At 32.1% G+C, this 23625-nt stretch overlaps 1 long non-coding RNA gene across 1 annotated transcript; it reads right to left on the minus strand.

Moving 5' to 3' along the window:
* Positions 1 to 1248: 1248 nt before the first annotated feature.
* Positions 1249 to 1832, minus strand: LOC111515814 (uncharacterized). Its single transcript, XR_012465997.1, has 2 exons — positions 1393 to 1832; positions 1249 to 1333 (listed from the first exon to the last, which is right to left on the minus strand). It is a non-coding gene; the product is annotated as an uncharacterized lncRNA (long non-coding RNA).
* Between the last annotated feature and the right edge of the window lie 21793 nt (positions 1833 to 23625).

The following is a 23625-nucleotide window of genomic DNA, read 5'->3' on the forward strand; positions in this document are numbered from 1 at the left end:
TGAGAATTCATGTTTTTGGTCTGTTTTTTCGTTAACCACATACGATTTCTGGTGTATTAATCCACTATGAATTGATGCAATATATTTCTTTTTTTTTTTTTTAAATGTTTACAAAACAAAACTTCTCAACCACTTTTCTGAAATATATTCATGTTATTTTCATTTCATTTAACTCTTGACAATACTTTGTAGTGATTATACATCTCACCAGTATCAACTGGAGAGATATGTGGAAATGGAACTTTCTAAAATTTTTCAAGTGATGCCACTAAATATGTTCAAGAGTGACTGACATATTTCTGTAATTAAATGCATGACCGATTTGTGTTTCTGAAATGTGTAACTTCTGTAATTTTTATTTCAATCAGATCAAAAGAATGATTATAGGGAGGGTTTGTGATTTTATTTGCTCCTACTCTCAAGAAAGTGGAGATACCATTGGATGGGTAGAAATTTACTGCAAAAACTGGAAAATTAGTGATAGACTATTCGGTGTTCAGGGAAAACTAAGGGAATTTCAGTGAAACTATGGACCCCTGTTAAGCCTGCACAACTTCTTTGAATTTCTATATTATTATGCTCATTTTGTCCTCTATTCCAGAATTTGTTGCTTTTTGTTTGATGTAGATATTGTGGGTTCTGCCAGTTTAACGTTAAACTAGCAGAACACAAACACAGAATTAGGTATTGTCATAATTGTTGGCTCATTTTAGTTTCCTATTGCAAAAAAATCAGTGGTTCTGTTAGCTTTACCATTTATCTGACAGTAACAAATCAAAATCCTTCTCTTTTTGGAAAATTTTAACTTGCAATAATTTATGACTCATTTTAAGCTTCTTCATTACGCCAATGAACATTTTTTGCTGCTCTTTTGAATCAAATATTTAGATGATTATCTCAGACACACGTGGTAGAAGCAGAAATAATTTTTCAAAAATATTTTACAACCATGAGTGATATATAAATATATTCATAGTTTTAGGCTCATTTTAGACTTCTTCGTTACACTATTTAAACTTAAAAGTTAATACCGAAAAGTTACTGTTAAATATAAACCTCTGAAGAATCTAGTTAGTTGATAACTTGAATTTATGAATTGTGAATATCATATTGAGATGGATTATCGTAAAAACAATTCATATACTTAGCTTTCTGTACAAATGGCTGACGTTTCGGAAAGTAGGTGCTTTCCTTTGTTACAGGTTATGTTAGTTCCAGAGGTTATAGCAGTAAAAATAAGAAAAAGGATACAGTTTTTTTTTTATTATCATTCAACTTCTACTTTTTATAAAATATGTACATTCAGAACAGGGATAAGCTGATATTTCCATGCCTAAAACAGAAAGATCTATTAACTACGAATGTTATAACAATTTTTCGTTAAATACTTACCAAAGACGAGTCCAGCGAGGTCGATAGTACGGGTAGGGTTCATCGTCAGGTATGTTGATCTGCTTTTGAGTAGATAGCTAAAATAATGACCGTTTACTAATCGTTTTCATCATTTTGGGAATTCATAACAAAATAACATAACCTCACTTCTGCTTGTCATCAGAAGGTTCATTAGAACTACCCGGTCACTTCATTCTAAATATCAGGGTTCCCAACCTAAAATATAAAGAATGACACTAATTAAAAACAAGCGGGTTTTTTTTGTTAAATATGAAAAAAAGGAGAGTTGAGCAGAATGTGGTTTTTTCGGTGTTCTAGAAAGATTGGAAAGACGTGTGTCGCTTGTTTGCGGATTTTTCTTTGAAACTCTTGTAGTTTTGCGGAAAAGGTAGTCAAAGGAAGGTCCTCTGACTATTTCAAGAAGATTTGTTCCCGAATTACACAAGTTTGCTGAATTGAATAATTACTGCTCAAGGCCACCCATTATCCAGGTAGGTTTTATCAGCCTTTTCATGTATTACATTCAAATTTATGTGAACCCGGTCAAACTTTTCATGAATATGTTCTTTTTAGGGCATTTTTTCTCTTTTTCTACTTGTAATTTTACGTTACGTGGGCTTATCGACTACCCTACTTTACATCAATTTGCCTTTACGTAACGGTTCAGTTCAGCTTGGTTTTACTTACCATTGAATATAAGGGTCGAATATCTAGTTGAAGATAGCCCAGGATAGTATTCATCACCCAAGCCTGGATCATTGGTTGGAAAATAAGTTCATCCAGGAGCGCAATCACTCCCCCAATTTGGACATTTAGTCGAAGTGATTACATAGCGAGTACTTTGGATGCTTGGTTCGAGCGCCTAGGTCTACCCTGCTACGCTGTCACTCTCGACAAGACAATATTCTCCTATGAAGCTGTACCCAGAGTGGAAAACACAATAACTATCACAAGTGACCTGCATCATTATTCATACTGTTTTTCTGGCTAAAACTAAATCAGGTTTCTTTCTATCACAAATATCTTGTCCTATTATATACTTACTTTAGTGAACTTTTGGTATCGATACCTTAAGGAGACTCCTTACTGGATATAAACGATATCGGTTATCCCTGGCTATTTGTTTGAAAAAGTTGAAATAGAGAGCTAGAGCTCGATTTATTTTGTTGTCCTATTTTCACACCGAAACATATCCGAAGTGTAGTTTTTTTTATCTTTGGAAATTATACAACTCCCTACAATCGCTCATCATAGTGTTTGAATCTTAATCTACCCACTCCTTGAGATATTTAGTCATCTATCTTGGATCCTCTGTTGCAGAATTTCGAGAAATTGAAAATGTAATGGAAGATCGGGAAGGTAGTAATTAGTACGAGTGACAATGGAGTAACACCTTTCATAAGACCAACAATTGTTTGTAAAAATCAGCTTGATTGGAAACATGTAGTTTCCTTTCAAAATCTGTCAAGAAGGGAAGCTTTTGAGTTTTGAGAACGAAAATGGTACTCTTCAACACGTCAACCATTTGTAAGGAAAGCTGATTGAATAGTTTTTTCATTCATTCATCATATTTGATAGGCATACTTTATGAATATAGTTACTGACTAATTAGACTCTTCAGATGTTAATTATAGACAGTACCTGTTCGGGGTAAACTCTTCAGTTTGCCCTTCATTACACTAGAACAGATACTCTGTTTATATATATAATATATATATATATATATATATATATATATATATAATATATATATATATATATATATATATATATATATATATTTTTGATTGATGTAACTAATTTTCCTTTATTTTGAGTATTTCAATATTAAATTGTACAAAAAGGATGTGAAGTTTTATATCTTCTATTAATTATCTGCGAGCGCTTTCGACAGTTGGTAGTTGGTAGAAGATATAAAACTTCACATCCTTTTTGTAGAATTTAATATTGAAATATATATATATATATATATATATATATATATATATATATATATATATATATATATATATATTTTTCGGATTGTGGTAGGTTAAAAACCTCAAAAACATTAAGATATTCGCTTCAGTTATTGATACTTGCTGATATTGAATATGAATTCTTTTTTCTAGGTAGTTTCATCTGTATTTGGAGTGTCTCGTTGGAGTTATTTCCTGGACATATCAGTGATGTGTGGTTAAAGTGATTTGATGAAAGGCTGAATTTCCACAGTCATATTTCAACATAAGGCCAGACACATAAGACAGTTAAATTAAGGTGAGTGGTAGTTATGGCATCATAACTTATTTACGAGTATAGAAAGCTTTTTTCATAAACTACACCTCACGATTTGATTTCCACAAACTTTATTTGGAAAATATATCACGACATGTTTCGCTAATAGTGATTCAAATTATTTTTGATAAAGCTACTGTGTTAGCAAAACCTGTCGTGATATATTTTTCAAATAAAGTTTGTGGAGATCAAACCGTGAGGTGTATTTTATGAAATTACTATGGATCTTCATCAAGTAAAGGAGAAATCAATCAGAAAAATATAGAAAAGCTGATAAATAATAATTTTCATGTGAGACGAAACATACATATTAGTAATATGAAATGTCCATCGATTATAAGTCGTTCTTTTGGCAAACATTTGATGGTCGTGTCCATGCAGGTTAGGTTTCGGGGATAGGATTTTTTTTTATTATAGATTTGAAAAACTTTCTGTTCTCAACCTATCTATTGAAATATAAAATGTAGAATATAGAATATTGAATTGATTTTTGAATTTTTCTAGAATATCTTCTCTTATATTCAAATGGAGTCGAGAGCTAAAAATGTTTGATACAAAAATCTCTCTAAAGAGATGCATTTTGACAATGCAATTATCAATTTAGTTGAAATTATTTGAATATATAATTGGCAAAGAAGTCGTTTCTTCGATTGACTGAATATATGAAGAGGAAACATTATGAATAAGTATAAATAAAATTGGTGTGGTCAAAGATATGGACAGTCATCGTAGTATTTTGTTAAGATATTGTAAACCTTGTCAAAAAGGTGATTTTTGATTTTTTTTCTGAAAACTTTTAGCTACTCTTACAAAAGAAAGCAATTTATTGAATATTTTCAAAGCATTGTGGATCACAAAATTTTTTCATCAGACTCGAGTTTGGTTTTGGGGTTCTAATCTGATCAGCCTGCTGGGTGATGTGCTCTGCTACTCTCCGTGACGCCAACACAATAAAAAAAATAATATGGACAAGTTGAGAACTCTTTGTAGGCATTTCAGTTAGTATATTTTACTGTTCAGTCTGAACATTGTTTCTCAGATACGGAATTCCCAATCTGATGTGTCATTCATTATAAGATGGCTTCGTGTGAGAAGGTCATGTTAAATGTGCTGTGTAAATATTTATTTATTCATTTATTTACTGACTTGCCATTATTCAATGAACATATAGATAGTGGGATTGAAAAAATAAACAAATGAACAATAATATAGAATATCAAAAAACAAATGTCAATTAAGTAATTATTAATAATAATAATCAGCAGTTTCTTCATAGTAAATCAATACATTTAACCTGATTTTTAAAAGAGTACAAGGATGAGTCAAACCAATATAGCTGCTATTCTTATTTGCTAACCTAACCATTCTAGTGATGGTTTCATTTAAGCCATAGCTAGTAGAATGGTAAGGAACTTTAAACAACAGTGACACTCTGGTTCTTCTTGAATTTACATTGAACTTAATCATTTGTGTTACAAATGGACAGTTCATATCACCATTTATAACTTTTTGAAGAAGTCTTAGATCAATTTCAGCTCGGCGGTGCTCCAAAGTAGATAAATTCAGAAGAAGCAGAATGTCTGAGTACTCATAGTCGGACCTCAGATATCCGAGCTTTAATGCACATGATCTCAGAAATTTGTTTTGTACTTTCTCAATCATAGATTGCAAACACTGCAAACATTGAATAATAGCTGTGGTGTATGACATCTGACACATCGTTTACAAAAAGAATGAAGAGTATTTGAGTATTGGGTCTATATGCGATCCTTGAGGGATGCCAGGAATTTGTGATGATATGGAACCAGCATATATTTAACATATGAATTTTATTATCCAAATAACTCTTTATCCATTTTGACATGTTACTATTGATGCCTAATGCTAGGAGCTTAGCCATGATAGGATCATGATTTACCGTGTCAAAGGCTTTAGAGAAATCAGTTTAAATAAAGTCAATTTGGTGTTTTTCCTCTAGGTTATTCAAAAGAAAATGTTGATAAAGCAATAAATTCGTAGTGGTGGATCTACCAGATATAAAGCCATGTTGGTGTTCATTCATTATGTTTTTTGTATCAAAAGCCAGTTTTTTAGTTATCAAACAATCCAGCAACTTTGGAATTTCAGATTGCTTGCTCACTGCCCGGTAGTTTTTAATATTTTCTCTATCACCAGATTTGTGGATTGGAGTTAGAAAACTTTCCTTCCAGAATTCAGGGAAGATTCCCATAGATAAAGAAAGATTAAATAATGTTTGTAAGGGTTTTGCTAGAGTGAATATGCAGTTTTTTAAAAATTGCAAAGGAATTCCATCGGGACCAGCTGAGAGTTTTTCTGGGGTTATCATGAGTCAATTGATTATTTCTGCATTTTCAATATAGTAGTTGGAAACCTGTAAACTCTCTGTGCATTTGTATTGCGGAATTTGAGACTATTCTATTTCTACTACCTATTCTGACTATTCGTCAGAATAGGTAGTAGAAAAATTATTTGCGAAAAGATTAACACATTTTAGTACATATTAAATGTACTAGATGTGAGGCGGTAGCTAATCCAATCTGTGCTGAAAGATTGAAAAATGTAATTTTTTGTGAAGACTGTATGATCTGCTGCCAAGTGAGTGAAAATGATATAAACAGTAACCAATTTGAACAACTAATCTCGATGGAGAGTGATGTTAATTTGAATTCAATTTGCTCTAACGAAATTTATAATATGGAAAGAAATCAATTTAAAAAAGAATTACAATATCACATAAAGATTTCATTATCCGTGAACTACATGAACTATATAAATCAAAAGACAACATCAAATTACATCAAAACAAGTTAGTTCTGACATCTTAAAAGCAAAGTCTACCACGACCATGATGAGTCTTCAAAAAGTAAATAGATAAAGAACTTGGAGACAGTGAAGGCTGGCACCAAGTCCAACAAAGAAGAAAACGCAAATACCTGGTAGGCCGAACTGAACAAGAATGTGTGGTGGGAACAGTTCCAAAATTTGATAAACTAAGAAACTTTTTACAAACAAATCTTCCAGGTGCTGAATGTGAGCCGACATATATGCATCTGCAAAAGTTGCAATCAATTGTGAGCATTTGAATAAGGAATGGAGACGAGAAGTGTTGCCAAATGGAGCATTGGTACCTTTTTTGCCAGGAAGAGGATGCCAGTAACACAACAGGATCTTCTACATCAAATCCCCATCTAATACGAAACATTAATTCTGAGATAAATCTAAGTAAAAAAACGTCAAGTAAATCTACCCTCAACTGTGATAGGAAAAAGGCTGATACCACAATCTACAGTGGACCTCATAACTGTGATGTAAATCATGATGCTGAAATTGTTAAAAACCTAACTTATGACACTAATATGAATGTGAAGCATAAGTCCTTTCTCTCCTGCTGCTACCAAAATGTGGGAGATTTGAAGTCTAGTCTTCAAAACTTCAAAGTAGTTACGATGTGGAAATATTATCGGAAATTTTGTTGTCTGGTGATATCAATTCAAGGTTACTCTATCTTTCACTACGATAGATCGAGTGATAGAGATGATAACCTATAACCCACCTCAGGCTGTGTGGTCCAGTGGTAATCTTGGAGTTACTGTTCAGTGTCCTATAAGTGCACCGGCTTTTACTTAACGTGAGAGATTCAGTTTCTTAAACCTGTTTGAACACAGCGGTGTTCGCAGTAGTCGTCATATTCTACTTGATCTAATTTTTTCCAATCTTGAATCAGTTACGGTGCTCCCAGCTATTGATCTGTTACATCATAATATTACATACGATACTTCCTGTTTATTCGATATACCTACATGTCATCTTGACAACATACTGAAGAAGTTGTTTTTGACTTCAAAAAAAGGAGAGTATGATTCAATGTATTTTCTCTTATACTAGATTGAATGGGATAATTACTTGGATATGAATGACATTGCCCAACTGTACCTACGATATACTATTTGCTCTTACGCACACCTACATTCCTACTAAAATTCTCAAACCAAATCCAAAATTTCCATGTTGGTATATGTTGAATCAGTTAATCATATTTCAGATGTAAGGTATGATAGTACTGTTAATGTCAAAAAGTGTAAAGTATCAGTGAGCGAAATGTTTGATAAAATCTCAAACCTGAAGGATAGTGATTGCTGTGGTTCTGATAGAATCCTTTCATACTCTTTAAAGGGGTGCATTTACTCTTTGAGTAGAATAGAATATAATATAATAGAATATTCTGTTGGTGTTAAAATAAACATTAAGTGTTTACACAGGTCAATACAGCACAGATACAGAACTATAACTTATAAATTAAGTAGTATATAAAATATATCGAAGTAGGGACATAGGTTTCACAATATCAACAATTTACAATTTTCAATTCATTTTCTCAGAGACAAATACAATAAATACAATATTCTAAAGATTACATTTCATTTCAAATCTACTGTTAAGGATTTCATTGTAGCTACAGAAGGCTTTGTTTGTTAAATATTCTTACAATCTTCAGTTTATTTCAAGATCCCTGATCTGGCATGGTAGTTTGTTGTAGAATTCTGGAGCATAATAAAGTGAAGCATTCCTTGATTTATATATTCTAAGATTACTCATTCTTATATTGTCTCTTTTCCTTGTTTCCTTGTGTAGTGATTATGTACATTGCTTTGAGTTTTGTATTGACCAATATTTTCACGCATATGACAATGGTCATGATTTTGAGATCAATAAATTTTTGTGCATGTGGGGAGTGTCCCCATACTATTATCGCGTATGTACAAACTGATTGAATGAGAGTTTGGAAAGTCATCACACAAACTTTCTGTTCCACTACTGATCTTAGATTTCTTAGAAGGTAAATGCTTTCATTAACTTTACTTTACATGACAGTCAAATTTCAGTGTGGGGTCCAGGTATACTCCCAAAAACTTTAGTGATTCTGGATTTTTATATATACATATATATTTTTTTTTTGATTGATGCAACTAATTTTCCTTTATTTTGAGTATTTCAATATCATCTTCTAGGCACCCTCAAACTTTGAGTTTGAGGGTGCCTAGAAGATGACAGTTCTACCAACTGTCGAAAGCGCTCGCAGATAATGAATAGAAGATATAAAGCTTCAATTCCTTTTTGTATATATACATATATATATTGAAATATATATATGTATATATATATATATATATATATATATATATATATATATATATATATATCATCAGCGCGGTGCAGCCAAGTGTAAAGATGGGCAACACTTGTTTGCCGTAAGCAGGAAACAACACATATGCACGGAGTCAACAACAGGAGCCAACCGCACATTTGTGGTTCCAGTAAGAAGACCTAGAATTCCCAGGCTACATCTATCATGACCACGTAGGCAGCTATAGCTACCTGCGTGACACAAATGTGCGGTTGGCTCCTGTTGTTGACTCCGTGCATATGTGTGGTTTTCTGCTTTCGGCAAACAAGTGTTGCCCATCTTTACACTTGGCTGCACCGCACTGATGAGGCCAATAGCCAGAAACACGTGTCCGCGGTTTGCCCCACTTTTGGAGTTTTGTGTCCACTAATTGTTTAATTTTTGATTTTTATATCATACCCACTCGATAAAATCTCTCTCTCTCTCTCTCTCTCTCTCTATATATATATATATATATATATAGGTGATAGGTGGAGAAAATCATTGATTCAGTTTTGCTACCAGCAGCCGTTCTGAAGTGAACCAGTCTGATGCTTTGGACATTGTAATGGCTATACTATCCTTTAAATATTCAAAGTTTCTCTCAGAATTTGTAAAAGTCGTATCGTCATTTATGTAAATTAGGAACAATAGTAGACCTAGAATTGAGCCTTGGGGTACACCGTGCCTGTTGATTCTTTCTTCTGAGAGAGTGCCACCGCAAGATGTTACTTGTCTTCTATCTTCCAGGTAACTTGAAATCATTTTCAAATTGATTCCATTGAGGCCATAGAATTCAAGTTTTTTCAGTAAGATTTCATGTGATACACAGTCAAGGGCCTTTGACAGGTCACAGAACGTAGATCCCACAATTTTACCACTTTCAAAGCCTGCTATTATAGTTTCACATAGATCATTGATTGCTAATGCGGTTGATTTGCCAATTCTAAAGCTGAATTGTTCATTTATCAACAGGCTGGTTCCCTCAAATATCGGAATTCGAATATCTTGGATAGAACTGGTATGAGCGATATAGGTCTGTAATTCTGAGTGTTCATTTTATTACCTTTTTTGAAGACATGTATGATTTTAACAAGCTTGTATTTAGTTGGATATACATACATCATCTATATATAGAAATAAAAACTTGAATTTCTTCAAAAATAACGTGAAATTATTATTATTTGAATCTACTTTTTATTCAATCGATGATTTTTTCAGTCCGATGTGGCAGTTGAATAACTTATACATTAATTTTTATTCTTTTATTTAAAGTGAGATCTACTTATTGTAATATTAACGAATTTTATACTTGTTGTGAATGAGTGGTATTTGATCTGATTTACGTATTAATAACACTTTCTAAATGAATATGAGATATTTTTTTCGTGTTCTTTTTAATTGACATATCTTTGAAAACTTTAACTTTGCAAATGAATGATATAACGAGTGTCCCAAATAGATAAATATATGTAATACACCACAATTCTCCTTCTGATTTTTTCTTCAACTATTTTATTTATTGTATATTCTACAATTATACATGTTATTCTGATGGTGCCATGCGTGTAATAAGTATAAGGAAATGAAAGCGAAATGAAAGCTTGTTTGACCGATTGATATGCATATATTTATAATATGCATGTTCTCTCGCGCATTTGCTAATTAACTCCAATTTGTAAAATGTGAAATGAACCGTCCACATCACTAGATAAGTATATAGGAGTGTGTCTGAAGACTGAATCAAGAAGAAATATGTATGTATAATAAAATACATATTTTGAAGCTACACCGCTACACCGAAGGTTCTGGTAAATACCGGCTGGAAAACAACTACTTTCCCGGTTAATACCACGGTGGATAATGAATTATATCCGACATACATTTATTAAAGATACCTCACAGTGGTTAGTGTCGCGGATGTTTCTCGTTCATTCAGCAGCAGGAGCCTGCTGAAATTATTCTCTCCTCTACAGTGCTACCCACTTGAAAGCGGCACACCTTTCTAAAATTTGCATCTTTTTTCCGATTTCAAAGAATTTATTTTGAATTGTAGAGCTCAAAAAGCTGTACTTTGGGACCAAATATCATTTTCTTTATTTTATATACAAGAAATCATAGTTGCGATTTTTTAGTAAAAATTCAAAACCACCATTGAACTGGGTCCCCTTTCAAATGGTGATATACCAAATTTCATAAAAATATATTCAATATTAATAATTATGTGGTCGAATTAAAGAAATTTTTATCATGAATTAATTCAAGTATATGATGGACTGAAAAGTAAAAAAACAATATTCAACAAATTATTGTAGACAGAAACATGAATGAACGTTCATCAAATTTTTGTTGTTTCAACCAATCCGCCATTCATTGCAATGCACTTGTAACACCTTCTAATATTCAATATAACTTTCATAAGTTGTTCTGTTGTAATTTCTGCACAAGCTGCAGATATTCTGATGCGTAGTTCTTCTACTGACTGTGGTCTGGACATGTGAATTTTTTGCTTTACTGTACTCCAAAGAAATAGTCTAGCGGTGTCGGGTCCCGTGATTTTGGCGGTCAGTCAATGTAAGGACTAATTCAACTTATCTATCCATTTCCATAATTATCGTTCAGCCATTCTCTTACAATAACTGCATTATGTACAGAAGACCCATTTTTTTGAAACTCCAAATTCAGACGATCCTGCACTGGTAAGTTATATATTGCTTCCTGAAACTCATCTCTCAAAATGTCTAAAAATATAATTTGAAGAAAAACGGACCGATAATTTCATCACATTTATTTTATGGGAATATTGCCTTTTTTGCGTTTATAACCAAATTAGGAATATCTACAGACCAGTACTTTAAATTTTGGGATGAAACTACTCCATTTTGAAGAAGTTTATATCATTCGAATATTCTCCTTTAGCCCACAAACAGAATTCTAACCATCTAAAAATTTTGGCATAAACGGTTTAATTTTATTTTTTACAAGGCATCTCCTGATATTTTCTCTACGGATATTTAAGTTCAAACTAGTCATTCGGTAGCTTGAGTGAGGATTATTACGAAAATATTGCAATATTCGCACACCATTTCTATTCTCAAGATGTGAATTGTTTCTGTTTTTAAGCGTATATTTCGAAATACAACCTGTTTCGTTAAAACATAATTTATACGGAAGTTTATCAGGATGTCTGTTATGCAATTGTCTGGCAGCTTCTTTTGCCGAAATATCATTATCTGGCACACTTAGTTGATAAACCATGATAAATCACTAATCCTTACCGCTTTACAAAACATTTTTTTTATTAATCGGGCATAATCTGACGTTACTGTTTGAATACAGTTTTTGACAGCCGCAATAATAATCAACAGTCTTTTGTTCAAAATACCAAATGAAAAGAGCGTGATCTTGCATATCCGCACGGTGTTTCAAGGCCAACTCATCAAGATTTAAAAACCATTTAAGAGGTGTGCAGTTAATATTCTATCATGATACAATGTGAATGTCAATTCCACCACAGAATTATTAATACTGAATTTTTTTTATGAAATTTGATATACCGCCATTTGAGAGTGTGCCCTGTCCAATGGTGATTTTGATTCATCATTTATAAATGAAAGGTAATACTGGATCAACTGACGTAGGTTGAATCCAAAACAAGCATGCCCTCAAACACTAATACTCAACACTCTTCTCGACTCATGTTTCACCAACCAAGTTGGGCATCTCCAGAAGAAATTGAAAAATGAGACAAGAAAGTTCGTAAAATGATGATGGTTTATTTAATTTTGAATATATTTTGACTGTATAACAAACGTTATCTCTTTATGTCAAACTTTTTTTATTATAGACCACTTTCAAAATTTTGCCGGTTCTTGTAGACCCCCTGCAGCTACATTTCTACCATATTCTCAAAACTCAACAAAAAAATGTGAACAAATCTAAAGAAATGAACTTTGAACGTTCAAGCCAGTCTCGAATATACCTACACAGTATGTTGAATGGACTGACGCCTATCATAAAACAACGACTTCCCTGGCTAATACCACGAAGGGCGTTGGATTATATCCGACAGGCGTCAGTGCAGGAATCTTCACAGAAAATGTCCTGCATATGCAATTGGCAATACAACTGAAAGAGTTGACCTTCAATTTTGGAACGGGGACACTTGCCGACCGGTTTCGGGCTCATTAGCCACTCATCAGTGCAAGATAGTGGCCATTGTCGACCTAAAGTCAATGATATTGCATGTATACGAATGAATGTAATCATAAAATATGGCCATTTGTTTTAATTATTCATCAAGTCAGTAGTCAGTTTCTCATCTTGTTTCGGGGGGGGGGGGGGTGCAGAAATACCTTTTGTTTACATTGGAGAATATTTACTCGGACATAATTAACGTTTCGCAACACGATCTTTACCTTTTTCTGATCGATACTCGCATAAGATCAATAGCAAGTTCAAATGTTGTGCGAAAACGGATTATCAGACGAATCTTGGCTCAAATTATAAATAAAACTGCCGCCTTATATTTAAAACTGAAGGAATTCTGACGGTTTCGTTAATTATGTCTATAAAGTGATATCATACTCTACAAGAGGTGCTGATAATAGCCGTCTGAAGTAAAGTAGGTACATTGGTTATAAAAAGTCCCTTCAGTATGTTGGTTTCTTTTCATATACCCTCTTCTCTAAAGGGATTTTTTTTCGTATACCCTCTTCTCTAAAGGGATTTAATACCCCGAAGTATGCTTTTCGGAAAAACATTCTACTCGCTAGAAGAATTTATTGAAGCAGTAACCGGATAGTTATGAATACGGGGTCATATTTTTTAATTCCTCAAATTTAATGTTTAATGTTTTTTGTAATCATTGTATTTGATTGTAGTTTATTTGTATCTAACTATTGTTTTTTATTTGTATCTGACTGGTATTTTGTGAGTATTCTGTACTTTTTATAACTCGTATAAGTTATACATTCTTTTTGATTTGACTAACCTTCATCATTGTACGACATCAAAAGGCTAATGAGAATTGATTTTTTTACGTAACTTTGCAATGGTCAGGCCCTAAACCCCCAAGTCCCGAAACATTCAGGAGGGCATACCAGCCTTATCAACCAACGACTACATCGTAGGAAGTGATCATTCGGCTCGAGAATCATGTGCCCTGAGTAAGTGCAATGAGCCAAAAATGATACCCTTCTGCATTTGTCCGGTTGAAACTTCTGCCTTAATGAAGCAAGCCGGTATGATTTTGAGATTCGAGAGTAGGGAGGGCCTTATTCCACCGTCGATTCCAATAATCAGACCAGCCATCTTCAATATGTGTTGTATTGCTCTGATGCTCGAGAAGGACTTCATCAGGCGTATTACCTTGTATGAGCCTGATGGTGGGGACTGGATAGTTTCAATAAATTCGGCACTTGAAGACACCACCCAGGCAGGCCATGATGAACTCCTCAGTTTCTGACTTCAGCCCAAGTGCTTTGATTAACCCTATGCATTGGTTTCTCCATGAGTAGCTTTAATTGCGGCTTCACTCTGTCAGTTGCAATGATATGTACTGTCAATTATTTTTGAACAAACCTTATTCATACACTATTTTCGAAATAGCAAGATTGATATCGGCATTCAGTTTTTTGTTCAATTGAGTACACCTATTTCTTACACGCTTTATATTAGCTTCACCTGTGTTTGTTTGCTTGTAACTCCCAAGCTCGGGATCTATATTGACAGGATTATCAACATTATTATTGCTTGATCTATTCGCGAGCAGTTGGCGCTGTACGTAACCTCCTTGATAGGTTGTTCAAAAGAAAGTCAAAATAAAAAATGGATTTTAGGAATTATAAGTGTCAGTGAAATTTTGTACTACAGATGAAATCTTTAGATATTTAAATATTTTCAATTACCCGTGATTTAATACAGAAAAAAGTTTTGAACAAAACGAAAGATACATTTTAAAATCTAATTCGATTATTTGAAAGCAAACCAGAATATGGATTTCAACAATGAAAACGTTTTCGTAAAATGTACACTTAAAAAATTCAGTTACTCAAATATTCCAAAAAATCGAAAAATTAGAATTAAGGTGCTTGACATTACATATCAAATCAAAAGATTGATTTGAAAAATAAATATAGTTTGAAAAACTAAAAAAAACGCTTTTATAGCATATGAAACTGAAAAGTAAAAAATATAGTTAAAAAAAACTAAAAAATACGCTTTTAAAAAACATCGAACTTGAAATTTAAAAATAAATATAGTTTAAAAAAACCTAAAAAACACGCTTTTAAAGAACATCGAACTAAAAAGTTAAAACAATTTTTATAAAAAATAAGCTTAAAACAATAGCGATCGAAAATACTAGTATTATTATGAAAAAAGCTTGGGCGCTAGATATACAAAAAATATGGCACAAAGCGCCCACGCTTTTTTCACAATAATACTAGTATTTTCCGATCGTTATTGTTTTGAGCTTATTTAAAAAAAATATTTTTAACTTTTCAGTTCGATGTTTTTTAAAAGCGTGCTTTTTAGTTTTTCAAGCTATATTTATTCCATAGTTATTTGAGATATGATGCGTCACAATAATAATTAATAATAATGTATTTATTACACAGAAAAATATAGAACATAGTGAAAATTATAGTAGCATGTAGGTTATTGACTGTATTGATGACAAAAGTTTGTGAGTCCTAAGTCTTATCTTTTTTCCAGATAGTCCTGTTCTATGATGAAGACAGTTGAAACGCTACCAAAGCCATCTCAAGCGCAAGAATCAACCTGGAAAACTGTAAAGGAAAACAACGAAGTTTGTTAAATATTGTGGAATAATAGTTTTGGTGCTGTTATAATTTATTTTTACAAGCACTCTTCTCAATTTACGATCAAATAATTTTGGTTGAATGATGTTTCATTAGTTGATATTATGTAATTCACCATAAAAACCATAACCATAAAAACAACAAAGACCAATCAGGGCTAAGAATAGCTTTAAATGTTTTCATTCTCAAAAGTATTTTTGATATTTCATGTTCACATTTTTACAAAGGTAATATAGCTGGGAAGTGTTTTGATTTTCATTTTGCCTGCTCAACATTGGACAAAATTATTTTCTCACAGGTGTATTCGAGGAAACATGAATATTCGCTTCATTGTTACAGGAATATTGTTTTATTGTTGTTTTTATTCTCTTTCAGGAAAATTTTACATTCGAAACATTTTTGATTACATTCTTCACTGTTTATGCAGAGTTAATTTTCAGCATCTCTTGATGAGTTACCTGTAGTTAGATTCTCCGACATTGTACACGTTTTTCTATGAAAAACAATATATGGGAGACAATATATGGAAGTCGGAGCTTCAATTTTTTGGGATTTCAAAAATTCTTTACTTCAACATCTACTCCAATACTTACCATGTTGTTAGAACTAGATGTCTATCTCAAGCTTAGTCACCTCGTCGAAGACGTGGCTCGTTTGTCGGGGAAAGTATCATGATATTGGAAATTTTTTATTGCTCCTCTTTGGTCGATCTTCGAAATAGTTCAGATATGGGAAAAATCTGATGGATGAAATCCTTTCATTATTTTTTTAAATGAAGGAAAAGTCTTGGTCGATTTTTTTTTGCTGTAAGTTCTGTTGTTTTGATTCACAAAAAGTTTTGCTTGCACGACTTGTTTATATTCCCAGAATTTTGGTTAAAGGTGCTTTCTTTCTTTAATGTTGTTGTTGTTGAGTTGATTTTCATTATCTCTTGAATATCACATTGCAGTTAATTTGGATTATTTTCAGTAATTTCTAATCTCGATTTTGAATTATTTATTTTGAAAGGAGAGAAAGTTATGCTTATGAAGTAGTTTGAAGATATGAAATATTTTTTATAATCAAATAATTTTGAATAATCTTTTATTACTTGTTATTATGTAATTTACATGCACGTTCAACCATGTTACATAAAAACCATAACCATGAAAACGACAAAAAACCATCAGGGCTTAGATTAGTTTTGATGTTTTCATTCACAAAATTATTTTCGATGTTTTATGTTCATATTTTTACAAAAGTAATATATCTGGGAAGTGTTTTGATTTTCATTTTACCAGCCCAAAATTGAAGGAAAATACTTTCTCACAAGTGTATTCTAGGATATAGATATAGAATACTTATTTTATTGTTATAGGAATTTTGTTTTACTGTTATTGTTTATTCTCTTTCAGGAAAACTATACACTTGAACAATTTTGTTCAATGGTTCTTATTTTATTGTTACTTGGTTTATAAATGTTTCTTACTCTCTTTCAGGAAAACCTTACACTTGAACAATTTTGGTCAATGGTGCTTTTTTTTTGATTGTTTATGCAAAGTTAATTTTCATTATCTTTTGATGATAGCAAAAGTTTTGAAAATTAGTTGAATACTCCGACATTGTACAAGTTTTTGTATGAAAAACTACCACAAGGGAGACTATATGGAATTAAATGAAGTGGAGGTCCTGGTTGATCTATTTCTTTGCTGTATATTCTGTTTTCATCCACAAAAAGGATTGCTTGTATGACTAATTCATATTCCCAGTATTGTAAGGTAATATATAATACACCGTTTCATGGTTTGAAGTGTTGGGGGGGAAACTATACACTTGAACAACTTTGTTCAATGGTTCTTATTGTTACTTAGTTTATAGATGTTTTTTATTCTCTTTCAGGAAAACCTTACACTTGAACAATTTTGGTCAATGGTGTTTTCTTTCTTGAATGTTTATGCAGAATTAATTTTCATTATCTTTTGATGATAGCAAAGGTTTTGAAAATGAGTTGAATACTCCGACATTGTACAAGTTTTTGTATGAAAAACTACCACAAGGGAGACTATATTGAATTAAATGAAGTGGAGGTCCTGGTTGATCTATTTCTTTGCTGTATACTCCGTTTTTATCCACAAAAAGTGGATAATTCATATTCCCAGAATTGTAAGGTAATATAATACACCGTTTCATTGTTAATGGTTTGAAGTGTTGGAGGGGTTTCTCAGGCTTCCAACAAGTCATTGTTTCGTTGAAATTAAAACTTGTATTCACGAGTACTATATATCAACAGGATGAGCCTGAATATGAGTTATATCTGATATGAGAATTTGAAATTTAACAAGTTTTCTGAGGAAATATTAGACTACTGCCATTTCACCAAAGAAAATATTTCTCTATTTCTAGGTCTGAGATTTCAAATTTTTTTTGTAGTACAAGTACAGTTATAGAAACAAAAAACAATTTTGGTTTTTCTCTGAGAGGGTTTATTTTTCAAACAGTATCTATTAACACTTTGACTGCCAGCATACTAATTTTTGGTTATTTTATTTTGTTTTGTTATTCATGTATGACTGACCGACTGAGATGCATAATTTTGCGTCGTTAGTCGTTTATGACCGGCAGCATCACTATAATTCACGGCCGTGTTAGGATTTTTGGACCGAGACTATATTGAATTGTGTATGCTTATTGAGATCGCGGTGCTTAATTTTATAAGTCTACAAAATTTCGCGGCGCTTGACGTCCTCTGAGTAAAAATACATCAATTTCAAATTATGAAATATTTTTCAATCGAAATCTCATACATTGTTGAAAAAATAAGTAACTTATGAACTATGATTTTTAATATGGCACTCTTGGCACATTGCAGGTTTTCCATCACATCCATCGCAAAATGCGGGACTTTTCTTTTTCTTTTCTTTCTTTTTCTTCTTCACATTTCTTTTGTAACACACATTACTTACAAGTTTTCTCATCAGCTTTTCTAAAATAATTGTGCTACTTTGGGTATCATTAGACTCTTTCTGTTGGCAACATTTCCAAATAATGAACTTCAGGCTACGTCTTCACTGAATTTATTGCTATTTGATTTTGAATTTGTATGTTCTTTATATATGTTGAATGCATTTACCGCAGACATGCCTGTCAGCAAGTCAAAAAAAAACCTTTCAGTACCACTTGACGCCTTGACGATTACAAGTACTGTATGAAGTCATTTGATCAGACTTGTCAACGCCACATTATTATAAGCAATAATAAATAGCTTCAGTTTTGCTGCTTTGTTTGCCCTTTTCTTTTTTTGGGTGGGTTATCATTGTTAGCTGTTGGAGACAGTTCCCTCTTTAGCTAACTTGAAGGTGGAGGAACTCTCATCTCAAGTCCGTGTAATGTCGATAGCATTAGTACATCTCTAGCGTCTTTCCATTTGGAGACAATTATCCCATTATCAGTATCATTCCCAATGTATTCATGTTTTTCTAAATTTTTTGTCGTGCCATCTTTTGGCAGGTGTTTTCTTGATCGTCTAAGTGTACCTACTAAATGTGTGCTTTTGATGAGGAGAATTTTAGCTAATGGACAACTAGTATAAAAGTTGTCTGTGTAGAGGGTTTTGCCTTCAGCCAATAATCCCTCAGTCAATGCCAGTACGACAGTTACATCTGTTTCAAGTCCTGCAGGGCGCTGTTTCTCAGTCAGTCGAGTATATATTTGGCATTTCTGTGTATAGCCCCTTGGACTGCACAGATTTTCCCCATATTTGCGACTCTTAGATGGTATACATACACTGACTAAATTTTAGTCTGCCCCTCCATGGTATCATGCTTTCGTTTATGACCATCAATGGCGTAACAGATTTTTTCGCCCTCCCAAACCTATTTTCGGGCCCCCACTAGTTATTTTTGAACAACTGATAACATAATCAAACCGTTTCGTCATAGATATATATGGGGTTGCATAAAATGGTGTATTTACTGTTTCAATCATGTTTTGATTATAAAATTACATCACAAACATACGAGTTTTTGTCGTGGCTTGGCGAAAACACTTTTTAAAAGGAGTTGAAAAACTTAGAAATTGGAAAATGACAAATTATTTTATTCAGTGTTGTACAAAGGATAAGTAAAGAGTGACGAGAGGCGTCATTACAAACAGTTTTATACAAATGCTTATCAAAATAGGGCTGATACAGCATCCGTCCGGGAAGTCGCTGTGGTGGGCGTTTCTAGAGGACATTGAGGTCACACGAGTTCTATAACTCCTCCATCCTTAGAGTGAAATTCCGGGGTTGACTTCGGAATTTCGGGAAGTTCCTTCGGTTTCTCCTTCTTTTGGGGCTTCCGCTATGGCAAGGCATCTAATTGGATAAAATCGATAGGTTGCATACAGGATGGCTATAAAAAATATAACATATAAAATTATAGTCCAAATATCAATTGATTTCTGATCGATTGGTACATCTTGAATCTTTTTTATTTCTTCTTTCTTGATTTCTAGTGTTTTTTGAATATGCTTCATTTCGTCCAGGTTAATGGCTTCCAGTTTAATTGGGTTAATATTTAAAAATTGAGGATTTAAATATGAATAATTATTTTCAAAATTCAATTTTAGAAATTTGAATGGTTTAAATTCAATTGTAGGGTTTTGAAAACTTCTCATTACTGTATTGTCTATTTTCACTTCACATTGAAAGGTGAGTTCTAAAATAAAAGTTCCTTGGAGAGGAATTGATTCTCTACTATTTTTTTACAAGTTTGTTTAGCGACTTTTTGGCTTGGTGTGATAATGATCCATTTATTTTCTTCAATTTTTTGTATTTTTGTTCGATTAATCATTACAGGCACTGGATTACAGTTTGTTAGTTTCTTTGAATATTTGAGCATCTGGATTTCACAAGGGGCTTCTTCTGTGATTACTTCCGAATTGTTTAATTGGCATAAGAATTCTTCATTTATGATTTCATTGCAGCTTGTGTCGAAAAGTACATAGTTTTCTTCATTTAGGATAAGATATTTAGATTTAGGAATAATCGTTTTAAAGGAATTATTCTTTGGAGTTGGTAAGAAGTATAAACGATAATAATTATAGTTCTCCATTTCGACTATCGGTATTTCAATAATAAAGATTATTTTGTTATGTTTCGAATATGCTTTGATATCGATTATTTTCTCAAATAGTAAAATGTTTTCTATTTTAGGTTCAAAGGGTAATTTACTTGTAGTCAAATATTTGGGAATCTTTTCGACTTCTTTTAATATCTCATTTGGTTCAGCCATGGAATTATGAAAAATATTCAACTTCAAAAAATTTCTATTTTCTCTAGGATATCATAAATTGCTTGGAATGCAGTGGTTATTTGTGAAATCGTTAATTGTATTATTAAAAATTGATTCATTTCAATATTTTTGGCTTCTTGAGTTTGTATGTTTTTCAATGATTTCTAATCGAGAGTTCAAGAGTTCTTGATTATGCATAAGAATTTGTGTATTGTTTCTAAAATTATCAATTGATCTTTGTAAAAGTGTTATTTGATCTGATATGAGAGTTTTCATTTTGTTTTGATTGAATGAAAGTATTTCAATCGCTCTGTCATATTTTTCCGCGTCATTTTGGTCTAAGTTACCAGTTATTGATCTTGAAATTGATCCTAGTCCATCAATAAGTCCTCGTTTTTACCTTCTTCTTATTGAAGGATTAATTTGATAAATTTGCCTAATTATTTTCGTTTCTAATAGTTCTGTCAAATAATGAGTTGTAAAATTCAACTTGATAGTTACTTCCTCGTGTTTTATTATCAATTGTACCTTTTAATTGGTGTAATCTGTCTCTTAAAAAATTAAATTCGTTTACTATATCTGTTATATCGAATATTTGAATAAATTACCATTGGTCTATTTTATTTTGAGTGTTTCCTAGCTTCAGTGGTAGTAATCCGGAGTTGTCATTAAGGTCATGAAATGTTGGTGACTTCATTTCTGCGTTGCTTTGGATGAAGAGTCTGAAATAAGAAGTTTCTTTCTAAGCTCTTCAATATAAACAATTTCTTTTCTATCTGGGTATTGTTTACTGATAATTTCTCTTCTATTTCTATCTAATACTTTCGATATAGTATAAGGTCCTATAAATTTATTAAGTTTTTTATTTCTTTCTTGTGGATTTTGTTTAAATACGGTTAATCCTACTTGATAATCATTATTCGTGTCTCCGTGTATATTTGTTTTTTCAACAATTTTCGCTTTCTTGGTTTCAATTAGTTTTTTAGTTTTGTCATAAACGTGTTATAATTTTCTTTTATGATTTTCAGCATAGTCTGTGAAAAATGAATGAGGTGTGAATAATTCGTATGGATCACGTGAATTTGTGTGTCCAAAAACTAATTGAAAAGGTTTGAAGTTCGTTGCACTATTTATGGATTCATTGTATCCTATAATAGCATAGTCCATAAGGTCTTTTTCTTCAGGGTATAGTTCTTGTAATATTCTTAAATGTTCAATTATTGTTGAGTGAAATCTTTCAGCTATTCCATTAAATTCATGGTGTTTAGGGGTAGTAAAGTGAATTTTTATTTTATGTAAATTTAATATTTCTTTTACAGTTTCGTTATTAAATTCTGTTCCGTTGTCTATTATTAGATTTTCTGGTATTCCAAAAGATGAAAAATATTTAATTAGGGCGCTGCTAATGTGTATAGCGGTTTTTCCTGATATTGGTATTGCTTGGGCAAATTTCGTAAATGCGTCTACTACAGTTGAATACATTTGTTTGTCATATTGGAAAATATCTATAAGAATAATTTGGAAAGGTTTTGAAGATGTTTTTGTTAACATAAGTGGTACGTAGGGGCATATTTTGCTCTTTAACATATGTCGCATGAATTTACATAGTCTGTTACTGTTTTCTTAATATTGACCCAATAATAATTATTTTTTAGTTTTTCTAGAGTTTCATCTATTCATCTATGGTTTGATTAACTTTCGTGATGATGTTTTGTAAATAGAAGTTGATCGTTTTTTTCAGTTACGGTATTTACGTTTTTTGTGCATCTTATTATATTAGGTCCTTTTTCTGAAAAATGTTCTAAATATACTTCATTAAAATCCCTATAAAGTTTTTCAGTATGAAAATATATGCAATAAGCTTTGTTCTGAATTCAAGTTCAAGTATGAGATTCTCCTTATTTTTCTCTGGAATTTTTACTGTATAGATTCTATGGTTTTCATGTTTTACTTTTAATATTGGGTAAACATGTGGGAATACTAAAATTTGATTAATTTTATCATTTATTATTTCGTCATGAATTTTTTTCCTTCATTTGTTGTTTCGTTTACGTTACTATGTTGGGTATTGTCCGAATCTTCTTCGATTGGAGGTGTTTGTTCTTTAGTTGGTGGTTTAATTTGAATGTCTGATAAAATTTTTACTTTTTGTTGAGTTTGGAGTTTGCTAGTATTCTGTATAGGATGTTCTGATAAGTTTCTCAATAATGACATGGTTTCTTCGACAATGTCACCTGGGTTATTAATTATAGATTCATTTTCTAATGAATTCGGGATAATGCGTCTGCTTTTGTATTCAATTTCCCTTTTTAATATATTACTTCATAATCGAATTCTTCTAGTTTTAATCTCCAGCGTACTAATTTTGAATTGGGTTCTTTCAGTTTAAAAAGCCAAACAAGTGGGCGATGATCTGTATAGATTGTGAATTTTATTCCAAAAAGGTAAGGTATGAAGTATTCACTGGCCCATACAATTGCTAGTAGTTCTTTTTCAATTGAACTATATTTTTGTTCTGTTTGACAAAGGCTACTGTTTATCTGAACCGATTGTTCCTTGAGATAGAACGGCTCCTAATGCTGCGTTTGATGCATCGGTTGTTAAAATAAATTTCTTTTGAAAGTAGGGATATTGTAATATAGGTGCATTAATTAAAATATTTTTACACATATTAAATGCTGTTATGAATTTTGTATCG

This window comes from Leptinotarsa decemlineata, unplaced genomic scaffold (genome assembly GCF_025532065.1).
Source record: "Leptinotarsa decemlineata unplaced genomic scaffold, Ldec_3_MD MMD2_tig00003192_RagTag_RagTag, whole genome shotgun sequence".
NCBI classification, from domain to species: domain Eukaryota; kingdom Metazoa; phylum Arthropoda; class Insecta; order Coleoptera; family Chrysomelidae; genus Leptinotarsa; species Leptinotarsa decemlineata.